The sequence below is a fragment of the Carcharhinus amblyrhynchos genome, unplaced genomic scaffold (genome assembly GCF_965287045.1).
Source record: "Carcharhinus amblyrhynchos unplaced genomic scaffold, sCarAmb.v2.hapA chromosome_109, whole genome shotgun sequence".
NCBI lineage: Eukaryota > Metazoa > Chordata > Chondrichthyes > Carcharhiniformes > Carcharhinidae > Carcharhinus > Carcharhinus amblyrhynchos.
This window is the reverse complement of record NW_027649849.1, coordinates 164,696-174,633: the sequence shown is the minus strand read 5'-3', so window position 1 is coordinate 174,633 and position 9,938 is coordinate 164,696. Positions and strand designations below refer to the sequence as shown.

At 44.4% G+C, this 9,938-nt stretch overlaps 2 non-coding genes and 1 pseudogene across 2 annotated transcripts; 1 reads left to right on the top strand and 2 right to left on the bottom strand.

Moving 5' to 3' along the window:
- Positions 1-1,186: 1,186 nt before the first annotated feature.
- LOC145338616 (small nucleolar RNA U3) lies at positions 1,187-1,403 on the bottom strand. Its single transcript, XR_013885853.1, has one exon. It is a non-coding gene; the product is annotated as a small nucleolar RNA U3 (small nucleolar RNA).
- A 5,724-nt stretch (positions 1,404-7,127) lies between these two features.
- LOC145338615 (small nucleolar RNA U3) lies at positions 7,128-7,344 on the top strand. Its single transcript, XR_013885852.1, has one exon. It is a non-coding gene; the product is annotated as a small nucleolar RNA U3 (small nucleolar RNA).
- A 1,353-nt stretch (positions 7,345-8,697) lies between these two features.
- LOC145338617 (small nucleolar RNA U3) lies at positions 8,698-8,888 on the bottom strand (annotated as a pseudogene).
- Between the last annotated feature and the right edge of the window lie 1,050 nt (positions 8,889-9,938).

Genomic DNA, 9,938 nt, shown 5'->3' with positions numbered 1-9,938 from the left:
TTTCCAGACGTCGCTGGATTCCGGGGAAGTGCCGGAAGATTGGAAAATGGCTAATGTTACGCCGTTGTTTAAGAAGGGTGGCAGGCAAAAGGCAGGGAATTATAGGCCGGTTAGTTTAACGTCTGTTGTAGGTAAAATGTTAGAATCCGTGATCAAGGAGAAAATAGCGAGGCATCTTGAGGAGAACTGTTTGATAGAGCAGACGCAGCATGGTTTCGTTAAGGGGAAGTCGTGTCTGACAAATTTATTGGAGTTCTATGAGGATGTGTCTAGGGCGGTGGATAGAGGAGAGCCGGTGGATGTGGTCTTTCTTGATTTTCAAAAGGCGTTTGATAAGGTGCCGCACGAGAGGTTATTACAGAGGTCAGGGGGCATGGAGTTGGGGGTAGGGTGTTAGCGTGGATAGAGGATTGGCTGTCAAATAGGAGGCAGAGAGTGGGGGTCAATGGGTGCTATTCGGATTGGCGGATGGTGACTAGTGGAGTGCCCCAGGGGTTGGCGCTGGGGCCTCAGCTGTTTACCATTGATATAGATGATCTGGAGGAGGGAACTGAGTGTATGGTGTCGAAATTTGCTGATGACACCAAGATTGGTGGAACGGCAAATTGTGCAGAGGGAATTGTGCATACCTTTCTATGAACGGTATGCTTTGTCTCTAACACACAGGAAACAATATTCTTCACTGTATAATACTATTTAAGGACCCCGTGACCCCGGACATTCTGTCTTCCATCTTCTGTCGGGAAAAAGATACAAAAATCTGAGGTCCCGTACCGACCGACTCAAGAACAGCTTCTTCCCTGCTGCTGTCAGACTTCTGAATGGACTTACCTTGCACTAAGTTGATCTTTCTCGACACCCTAGCTATGACTGTAACACTACATTCTGGACTCTCTGGTTTTCTACTCTATGAATAGTATGCTTTGTCTGTAGAATGCCCAAGAAACAATACTTTTCACTGTATACTAATACATGTGACAATAAAATTGTCACCAAAATTGGAACCTTCTACACTTAAGAATTCAGATAAGTATCTGAAAGACCTCAGCATACAAGATGTGGGAAGACACAATTAAAAGGGACAGGTGTTTCAGAAGGTGCACAGACACAATTCTTTCTGTACTGTAACATCCCCACACACACAACTCCAAAATCAGATTCTTCCTTTGGTTAACTTTATAGACAATCCACTCAGACTGTGCTCCCTTCCTCCACCTCTCTGCAAGAGAGAGAAGGAACACTCATCAATGACACTGAGCAGTTACTAAAAGTAACACTCAGTGCCAGCTTTCTGTTCAGAAGAGAACACTAGAAATCCTCCTCATGGATTGGGAAACCACACACTGTAAAAACACATTTCTCTAGGAAAACTCTATAGAAATAATTCCTGAGAGTATAATCTTACTGACAAACACACAGAAATTCAGCTGCCAATACAACAGATACACATCACGCTCACGGGCTGCATCTCTCATTTATCGATTCTGTTATTTACATTTTTGCTAATTAATTCTCTACAATTATACACCAAATTAAATATACAAAAACAGATTATTTTTCCAAATGGAACATTGAAACCATCAGATTTGTAAATGCTAATTTCCATAATATATTCAATCCACCAATCAAAAGTTTTTGTTTTTGCAAATTATAATTATTCATAAAATATCTTAAGAACATTACAAACATTCCAAAGTGCGACAATCTTTAGGTTCTTTACATATATCATGTTACGCTCCGAGATACTTCAACACACTCAAAGCAACATCACAGATATTTTCCAATGGTCTGTATAAATGGTGTAAAAGTAGTTAAAGATTGTCTATATCGAACAAATTGGACTTTGAGGTGTTTCAGTCACAGGGACAGGGGGTACAGCGGTCCAATTACTTGGAGTGTTTGATGGCAGTGTGGGTGAGACCCATCCTTCACAACCCAGGGGACAGATACTGTCTTAGTATGTACTCACACTGAGTGTTTCTGTACCCAGAATCTACACACAGCTTGGTGCAGACACACACAAAGGGGGCTCTCAGGATTGGGATGATGTTGGGCACAATTTTCACCTTCATCTCAAGGTTTATACATTGTGTTCCTGCGAGCGTGGTTTAATTTTGGTCTCCAGGTATAGTGGGAAATGTCTCAGCTGATTGTCATAGTGCAGGAGTGAGGAATGGGCCAGACCTGCACCACATACAGTAACACCGAGAATGTCTCACATCTGATCACCAGGTTTTTACTTGGAATGGACAGGAAGCGTTACTCCCACATTCCCAGCTTTTGGTTCATTCTACCTACTCGCTCCATCCAGCTCCTAATGCACCCCCTGATCCCTCCGAACCATATCTTTGGTAGGAATAATGGTAGGAAGGACTATTACTTATGTGGCAAAAAACTGCAGCAGGCGACGGTGCAGAGGGACCTCGGGGTCCTTGTGCATGAGTCGCAAAAACCCAGCTTGCAGGTGCAGCAGGTGGTCAGGAAGGCGAATGGGATGCTGGCCTTCATAGCGAGGGGGATTGAATATAAAAGTAGGGAGGTCTTGCTGCAGCTGTATAGGGCATTGGTGACGCCGCAGCTGGAGTACTGTGTGCAGTTTTGGGCGCCGCACCTGCGCAAAGATATTTTGGCCTTGGAGGGAGTGCAGAGGAGGTTTACTAGGCTGATACCAGAGTTGAGGGGGTTGAACTATGAGGAGAGGCTGAATAAACTAGGCTTGTACTCGTTAGAGTTTAGAAGAATGAGGGGAGATCTCATTGAGACATATAAGATGATGAATGGGATGGATAGGATAGAGGTGGAGAGATTCTTCCCGCTCAGAAAAGACAGTAGGACGAGGGGGCACAGCCTCAAGATAAAGGGGGGGCGGTTTAGAACGGAGTTGAGGAGGAACTTCTTCACTCAAAGGGTGGTGAATCTCTGGAATTCTCTGCCCGTTGAAGTGGTGGAGGCTGCCTCGCTAAATATTTTTAAGACGCGGGTTGATGGGTTTTTGATAAGAGAGGGGATTAAGGGTTATGGGGAGAGGGCGGGAATGTGGAACTGATCCACTTCAGATCCGCCACGATCTTATTGAATGGCGGGGCAGGCTCGAGGGGCTAGATAGAACATAGAACATAGAACATAGAACATTAAGCGCAGAACAGGCCCTTCGGCCCACGATGTTGCGCCGACCAGTTAAAAAATAATGACCCACTAACCTAAACCAATCCCTTTTCGTCCATAAACCTATCCACAGATCTCTTAAACGTCCCCAAACTAGGCGCATTTACAACCTCAGAAAAAGGCTATCACTGTCCACCCCATCTAAACCTCTAATCATCTTATATGTTTCAATAAGATCCCCTCTTAGCCTCCTTCTTTCCAGCGAAAACCACCCCAAATCCCTCAGTCTCTCCTCATAGGACCTCTCCTCCATACCAGGCAACATCCTGGTAAACTTCCTCTGCATCTGGCCTACTCCTGCTCCTATTTCTTATGTTCTTATGTTCTTATATCCCCAGCACCCTGAGACTGTCTGATCTGACGGGAAAGGGGACTAAGGGATGGGTCCACCCAGTTCCCAAAGAACATGGTCTCACTCTTACCATGACTTACCCTGGCACCCAGGGCCAGTTTGAACAGTCATGTCGTTCATGTAGAGGGAAACTTTCACCTGAGAACCTCTGCTGTCTGGGATCGACACACCTCTAATACCCAATCCCTTCCTGATATACTCAGCACAGGGTTCTGTACAAACAGCGGGGGGGGGGGGGCAGCCCTGCCTGACTCCAGATTGAATTGGAAAGCTTTCTTATTCCCACCCATCGATTGAAAGTGTGTTACTGATGTTAGTGTCGAGCAGTTGGATCTAATTGTGGATTCTCCTTCCCAAACCCCATTTTGGAGATCACATCCATCATGTAGGTGTGTGATATTCTGTCCAAAGCCTTCTCCTGGTCCAGTCTGATAAGGCAGGTGTCCACTCCCCTGTCCCGCACACAGACAAACCTATCCCTAAAGAGCATGAGGCTATCAGACAAGAACAAGGAACAAGGAACAGCACAGGAAACAGGCCCTTCGGCCCTCAAGACTGTGCCGCTCATTGGTCCAACTAGACCATTTTTCTGTATCCCTCCATTCCCAGTCTGCTCATATGATATTCCGATGTGTCTTAAACAATCCCGGCATTTCTGCCTCCACCACCCTACTTGTCAGTGCATTCCAGGCCCCCACCACCCTCTGTGTAAATTATGTCAGTCTGATATCTGAGTTATACCTTGCACCCCCCTCACCTTGAGCCTGTGCCCCTTGTGTTTGTCACTTCTGACCTGGGAAAAAGCTTCCCACTGTTCACCCTATCTATACCCCTCTTAATTTTGTACACATCGATTAGATCTCCCCTCATTCTCCACCTTTCCAGGGAGAACAACCCCAGTTTACCCAACCTCTCCTCATAGCTAAGACCCTCCATACGAGACAACATCCTGGAAAACCTCCTCTTTACTCTCTCCAAAGCCTCCACGTCCTTCTGGTAATGTGGTGACCAGAACTGGATGCAGTACTCCAAATGTGGTCTAACCAGCGTTCGAAACAGCTGCAACATCAGACTCCAGCTTTTATACTCTATACCTCTCCCTATAAAGGCAAGTATGCCATAAGCCTTCTTCGCCACCTTCTCCACCTGTGCTGCCACCTTCGAGGACTTGTGAACTTGGACACCCAGGTCCCTCTGTGTGTCTGTACTCTTAATAGTCCTACCATTTATTGTATAACTCCCCCCTACATTATTTCTTCCAAAATGCATCACCTCGCATTTATCAGGATTAAATTCCACCTGCCATTTATCTGCCCAATTTACCAGCCTATCTATATCCTGCTGTATTGTCCAACACTGCTCCTCACTGTCTGCCAGTCCAGCCATCTTCGTGTCATTCGCAAACTTGCTGATCACACCAGTTACTCCCTCTTCCAAATCATTTACATATATTACAAATAGCAGAGGTCCCAGTAGAGAGCCCTACGGAACACCACTAGTGACAGATCTCCAGCTAGAAAAGGACCCTTCCGCTGCTACCCTCTGTCTCCTGTTACGAAGCCAGTTCTCAACCCATCTAGCCACCTGTCCTTGTATCCCATGAGCCTGAACCTTTTTCACCAACCTGCCACTTTGTCAAACGCCTTACTGAAATCCATATAGACGACATCCACGGTCTTTCCCTCGTCGACCGTTTTTGTCACCTCCTCAAAAGCTCCACCAAATTTGTGAGGCACAACCTCCCTCTCACAAAACCATGCTGTCTATCACACCTTCCTGCCAGGGACAGAGCAGGCCTGGTCAGGGTGGATCACTGACTCAGGGACAAACCTGACCTGATCGGAGATGGACAGAATTTTATACTCCACATTCAGCAGTGAAATGGGTCACGAATTTCTCATTTCTTCCCTTTCCCCCTTCTGCTTGGAGATAAGGGTAAATATAGATTCAGAGATGATGCTTTTCCTCATGGATTCTGACATGTTCCCAACCAGGAGCATAGTCTGGTACAATTCCAGCAGCTCCAGGTCAAACCAGTCCCACAGAGCCCCGTACAATTCACCCATTAACTCATGACTTCCGGGAGATTTACTCTTCTCAAAGGACACACAAAACAACAGTAACACACTTTCAATTAATGGGTGGGAATAAGAAAGCTTTCCAATTGAATCTGGAGTCAGGTAGGGCTCCTCCCCACCCCCCCCCCACCCCCTCCAACACTCTCTCTCTCTCTGTCTCTGTCTCTCTCTCTCTCTGTCTCTCTCTCTCACTCTCTCTGTGTCCTTGTCTCTGCCTCTCTATCTCTCTCTCTGTCTCTGTCTCTCTCTCTCTCTCTGTCTTTCACTGTGTCTCTCTGTCTGTCTCTGTTTCTCTCTGTCTCTCACTGTGTCTCTCTGTCTGTCTGTCTCTCTCTCTCTCTCACCCTGTTTGTACAGAACCCTGTGCTGAGTATATCAGGAAGGGATTGGGTATTAGAGGTGTGTCGATCCCAGACAGCAGAGGTTCTCAGGTGAAAGTTTCCCTCTACATGAACGACATGACTGTTCAAACTGGCCCTGGGTGCCAGGGTAAGTCATGGTAAGAGTGAGACCATGTTCTTTGGGAACTGGGTGGACCCATCCCTTAGTCCCCTTTCCCGTCAGATCAGACAGTCTCAGGGTGCTGGGGATATGGTTCGGAGGGATCAGGGGGTGCATTAGAAGCTGGATGGAGCGAGTAGGTAGAATGAACCAAAAGCTGGGAATGTGGGAGTAACGCTTCCTGTCCATTCCAAGTAAAAACCTGGTGATCAGATGTGAGACATTCTCGGTGTTACTGTATGTGGTGTAGGTCTGGCCCATTTCTCACTCCCGCACTATGACAATCAGCTGAGACATTTTCCACTATACCTGGAGACCAAAAATAAACCACGCTCGCAGGAACACAATGTATAAACCTTTAGGTGAAGGAGAAAACGAGCCCAACATCATCCCAATCCTGAGAGCCCCCTTTGTGTGTGTCTGCACCAAGCTGTGTGTAGATTCTGGGTACAGAAACACTCAGTGTGAGTATGTACTGAGACAGTATCTGTCCCCTGGGTTGTGAAGGATGGGTCTCACCCACACTGCCATCAAACACTCCAAGTAATTGGACCGCTGTTTCCCCTGTCCCTGTGACTGAAACACCTCAAAGTCCAATTTGTTCGATATAGACAATCTTTAACTACTTTTACACCATTTATACAGACCATTGGAAAATATCTGTGATGTTGCTTTGAGTGTGTTGAAGTATCTCGGAGCGTAACATGATATATGTAAAGAACCTAAAGATTATCACACTTTGGAATGTTTGTAATGTTCTTAAGATATTTTATGAATAATTATAATTTGCAAAAACAAAAACTTTTGATTGGTGGATTGAATATATTATGGAAATTAGAGTTTACAAATCTGATGGTTTCAATGTTCCATTTGGAAAAATAACCTGTTTTTCTATATTTAATTTGGTGTATAATTGTAGAGGAATTAATTAGCAAAAATGTAAATAACAGAATCGATAAATGAGAGATGCAGCCCGTGAGCGTGATGTGTATCTGTTGTATTAGCAGCTGAGTTTCTGTGTGTTTGTCAGTGAGATTATACTCTCAGGAATCATTTCTATAGTGTTTTTGTAGAGAAATGTGTTTTTACAGTGTGTGGTCTCCCAATCCATGAGGAGGATTTCTAGTGTTCTCTTCTGAGCAGGAAGCTGGCACTGAGTGTTACTTTTAGTAACTGCTCAGTGTCATTGATGAGTGTTCCTTCTCTCTCTTGCAGAGAGGTGGAGGAAGGGAGCACAGTCTGAGTAGATTGTCTATAAAGTTAATGAAAGGAAAAATTTGATTGTGGAGTTGTGTGTGTGGGATGTTACAGTGCAGAAAGAATTGTGTCTGTTCTCCTTCTGAAACATGTGTCCCTTTTAATTACATTTTCCCAAACCTTGCATACTGAGGTCTTTCAAATATTTATCTTAATTCTTAAGTGTATCAGGTTCAAATTTGATTTGATTTATTATTGTCCCATGTACTTGTGTACAGCGGAAAGTATTGTTTCTTGTGCATTATGCAGACAAAGCCTACCGTTCATAGAGAAGGAAACCAGAGAGTGCAGAATGTACTGTTACAGTCATAGCGAGGGTGTCAAGAAAGACCAACTTAGTGCAAGGTCGGTCCATTCAAAAGTCTGACAGCAGCAGGGAAGAAGCTGTTCTTGAGACGGTCGGTACGTGACCTCAGACTTTTATATCTTTTTCCCAAAGGACGAAGGTGGACGAAGGGGGTCATGGGGTCCTTAAATAGTATTATACAGTGAAGAACATTGTTTCCTGTGCATTATAGAGACAAAGCATACCGTTCATAGAAAGGGAAGGAGAGGTTACAGAATGTAGTGTTACAGTCACAACTAGCATGTAAAGAAAGATCAACTTAATACGAGGTAGGACCACTGTGTGTAACTTCAGACTTTTGTACCTTTTTGCCAACAGAATAAGGTGGAAGAGAGAATGTCCAGGGTGTATGCTGTCCTTGATTATGCTGGCTGCTTTTCTGAAGCAGCGGGAAGTGTAGACAGAATTAATGGGTGGGAGGCTGGTTTGCAGAATGGACCGAGCTACATTCACAACTCTTTGTAATTCCTTGTGGTTTTGGACAGAGCAGGAGCTCAGACCAAGTTGTGATACAGCCAGAAAGGATGCTTTCTACAGTGCACCTGTAAAAGCTGGTGAGAGTCACAGCGGACATGGCAAATTTCCTTCACCTTCTGAGAAAGTAGAGGCATTGGTGGGGTTTCTTAACCATAGCATCGGTGTGAAGCGACTGGATAGTGAAAATGTATTTCCTCTAATCCTTTGTACATTTCCTGCTACTTACCTTAAATCTATGCCCCCTGATTATTAATCTTGTTCACTAAAGGGAAAAGTTCCTTCCTGTCCACCCAATCTATGTCCCTCAGACTTTTGTACACAATCTTGTCAACCATAACCACTCAACCATAGCTTCCCAAACACAATAGCAGCATGGTGGCTCAGTGGTTAGCACTGATCAGAGTTTGATCCCGCCACTGTTAACCAGGATTTCCATTCTGTGTACCCACTGGCACAGATAGACTGAAAATGTAGGCCAGAGTTCACATTTTCAGCATCCCCCAACAAAACTTTACAGACAAATCACTCAGACTGTGATGAGAAGGAACACTCATCAATGACACTGAGCAGTTACTAAAAGCAACACTCAGTGCCAGCTTCCTGCTCAGAAGAGAACACTAGAAATCCTCCTCATGGATTGGGAGACCACACACTTTAGAAACACATTTCTCTGGGAAAACACGATAGAAATGCTCCCTAAGAGTATAATCTTACTGACAAACACACAGAAACTCAGCTGCCAATACCACAGATGCACATCACATTACGGGCTGCATCTCTCGTTTATCGAATCTGTTATTTACATTTTTGCTAATTAATTCCTCTACAATTATACACCAAATTAAATATAGAAAAACAGATTATTTTTCCAAATGGAACATTGAAACCATCAGATTTGTTCAGTCTGATTTGCCTAATACATTCAATCCACCATCAAAAGTTAACAAATGTGTCACTCACAACACACAGACTGTATCATTGTCTAACTCTTCATAAAACACAGCAACTACCTCCCTGTCAGTGTGAATCAAACTGTAAACTTGGTGTTCTATATGACCCTGAAATGAGTTTCCCACCACATCTCTGGATCATCAGTAAGACAGCCTGTTCCCACCTCCGTAACATCTCCTCATTGTTTTACAGAAATAGACTTTATTCCTCAAATATCTGAAAAGACATCACAAACATTCAAAAATGGTCATACATTGAGTGCAATAATATTCAGGTTTTCTGCACAGATCATGTTGCACTCTGAGTGCTTCAAAACATTCAAAGGACATAACAGACATTTCAAAATGGCCAATTAATGCCTTAGTTTATCTGCCACAGAAACACTCTTTCATGCCTTTATCACCTCTTGGTTATATTCAAACACATTCCAGGTTAGCCTCCCACTTTTACTTCTCTGTATTTTTCAGATCAGAGACTCAGCTGCCAATGTCTTCACTCACACCAGTGGGAGGGAAACATTGCTTAAGGAAAAAGGCTGGCACAGTAATTAGCACTGCTGCCTCACAACGCCACAGACCCAGGTTCAATTCCAGCCTTGGGTGACTGTGTGGAGTTTGCACATTCCCCCAGTGTCTCCGTGGGTTTTCTCCAGGGTGCTCCAGTAGGACAAAAGGAGGCCATTCAGCACATCAAGTCTTTACCAACTCTCTAACATAGAACATAGAACATAGAACGTTACAGCGCGGAACAGGCCCTTCGGCCCACAATGTTGCGCCGACCAGTCTTATTTTTTAAAAAAAACATTGACCCA